Source organism: Lygodium microphyllum, chromosome 25, assembly GCF_053477565.2.
Source record: "Lygodium microphyllum isolate KBCC chromosome 25, Lygodium_microphyllum_v1.1.10, whole genome shotgun sequence".
In the NCBI taxonomy this organism is placed as follows: Eukaryota; Viridiplantae; Streptophyta; class Polypodiopsida; order Schizaeales; family Lygodiaceae; genus Lygodium; species Lygodium microphyllum.
The window spans coordinates 65,008,450-65,011,436 of record NC_141159.1 but is presented as its reverse complement, the minus strand read 5'-3'; positions in this window follow the sequence as shown (position 1 = coordinate 65,011,436).

Below are 2,987 nucleotides of genomic sequence, written 5' to 3'. Positions count from 1 at the left end.
CATCTTGTATACTCAAAGAAACATTTCCAACATGAGTAATGGGGTGAGTTGTATCATCCCCTGTCTTCACATAGCTTGGAGACTTTGGACTATGCATCTCTCTAAACCGGTCTCCATGAGAAGTCATGTGGTTAGAGACACTTGAATCTACAAACCATACATTATTCTTTGATGAACCACTAACAATCATAGTATTCATAAAGTGCTACATAACAAACAACTGTTCACTTTTTTCATCATTGTTTTAACTATTGGATGCATAGTTACCTTGTTGCTTTTTGCCAATTTTATTGTAGCATTCTTCTTGAAGAAATTTTTAGAGATGGGGCCCTTCTGACCATAATGCTAACATTCTCTGTCATCATCAGAATTCTATGGCCCATTAGAATTTGCAAATTGTCCTCTTTGGCTCCCCCTTCTTTTCATGATTGTCCTCCTCTATTTTACTGCGCATCATAACTTTGACCATGACCAAGCCAAGGTTCTTCTCCTAGTAGAGTAAAATACATACTCAAACTTGTTTTTACATTGAGAAGAAGAGAAATCCAAGCCAAGGTTCTTCTCCTTAAGTATCAGCATAGAAATCAAGTTTGCAAAATTAGGGATATCATCCCTTATATTTATCGATGACTTGAAGCTCTTATATTCATCTCCAAGTCCATCCAAGCATGCACACACAATATCATCATCATCAACTACCACAATGATAGATCAAAGAGCTTCCACAATACTCTTGATCTTCAAGGCATAATCATTAATGGACAAGTTTTCTCTTTTCACTTGATTCAGTGACTTGAGCTATAGCTTTCTAGCCTTTGTATTTACTTTGGACAGCTTTGCCAAATTCTTCCATGCAATAGCAAGAATTTCAAATTCTTGGAAATAGCCCATCATGCTATCCGTAACACTGATAGACAACCAATACATGACTTTACTCTATGTCAGCCTTCAAACTTTCTTAGCCTTTAACTGTTTTGCAGTAGCTTTTCGTGCAGGAACTTCAAGTGGTACTATTGCCATGTTTCCTTTAATATAATTTCAAATACCTTTACTCTTCAAGAAATTTATCATCCTAATCTTCCATGCAAGACAATTGTTCTTATTAAGCTTCTCTTTGATAATCTAGTTGAAGTTTTTAAACATTTTGATAAAATAGAAAACCTTGCAAAAATCCGTAATCTACAAGCAAGCTGATACCATCTACACCACAACCAAACACACAGCCTTTTGCACTGACTGCATAACAATAACTATAATATGGAATCTTTATGCAAATGTCTTTTTTGTCTACAACCCAACAAATATATAACCTTACAGATTCAAAATCTGTAACTTGTGCACTTGTAAATGGTAGACACAGTCAAAATTGTAGTATATATCCAAAAATTATTGTTGGGACCACTTATAGGTCTAGAATAGAGGATGAAATGACCTCAAATGCCAAAAATCACAGTGGGATTGCCCTAGAGGGCTTATACGTAGTATATACACTATTCTTTCTGCTCACTAAGTTTCACTGCAATCGGAGACTACAACCTTGCTAGTCTTGGGAGCTTCTTGTGACTAGAACCTAAGGCAAATCAAGTAAGGTGGAAGAGCTCTTTACCCATTACGTTCTTTCTTTATTTTGTGCTCCAATGCCTTTACCTTAGCCTTTAATTGGGCTCCGTGCAGCCATGAGATGGCTTTGATACCATGAAAATAGATAAGAGGGGAGAAAGGTGAAGCACTCAAGAGCACACATATACACAAAAGTAATACAAACTTAAGAAATAGAGGGATAGGGGTCTTCTTCTTCCACACAAAAAAACTAAGTCTACAACATGTTAAAAGACTAATATGAAAGTACCAAAATATATGCACACATGTTCACTAAGTGTGAACTCATTCGAAAAGAAGAGGTGGCACAATAAATATGCCATAATGAAGGATGGACTACATGGATGCAGTCCAGTTGTAGAATCATTGACGTACCCTCATATCGATTACCTAACATGCTAGTGAATAATATTATGCCACATCACCAAGGCACGTAGTGGATGCCGGTTCATGTAGAGCTCGACATCTCAATAATGAACGGCACATGAAACTACAACAAGTGCTAGTAGCTACCCTCCAAATCATATAAGTAAAGTTGTTAGAGATGAAGAAAAGGAGATTGGTGGAGAAAGCCACCTCTAAAGGAGATGGAAATCAATCATATGATTTCATAGCTAGCTTACATGAGCAAGGCAATCGATTGATGTACCTATGAGAAAACCTACTAGGACTAGAACAAGTGTGTGAATAGCTTAAGAGAGAGGAGGCTCGAGTAGTCTCATTGACATGACAAAATTATGAAGAGATTATAAAATAGGCTGGAAAAAGTGATGGAGATTTACTAAGACTACTTGACCTCCATAACTAGTTAGAAGTAAAGACAAAGAGAAGGAGAATAAAGCAAAGAACTAGAAGAGATGAAGGTCTAAACTCAAAGCCCAAAATAGTTGCAAAAGTAGGCAAAAGATATGTCCTCATTGAGCCAAACATCAAGATCCACTAAAGGATCTTTGCTAGAATCCTCAAGATTTTGATCCAAAGCAATTGGACTACTACCAACATAATGCCATCTATTATAATAAAAGATAAGGATGAAATTTTGAGTAGCAAGCATCTATTTGTAAGAAATAGAGTCTTGATCTATCTTACAAGTTACCTTGCCTTCTATCCTTGTATCCCACCTCTCATAAAAAAATTGTAGGACATGATCATATGCAAACCTCTTGACTAACAACATGGCTCTTGATATTCTTATCTCAGTATTGAAAAATAAATCAATGGACACATTAATATGCATAAACAAAGCAATTTTGCTTAGCCTACCAAAGATATTAGATTTCAATGTTTTTTGTATCTTAAAAAAGATTTTACATTTATAGTTTTCTCTATTAGCTGGACTTGGTAAATACTACTCAAAGCTTGTAAAAACAGGTAAAGGAAGCAAGGGG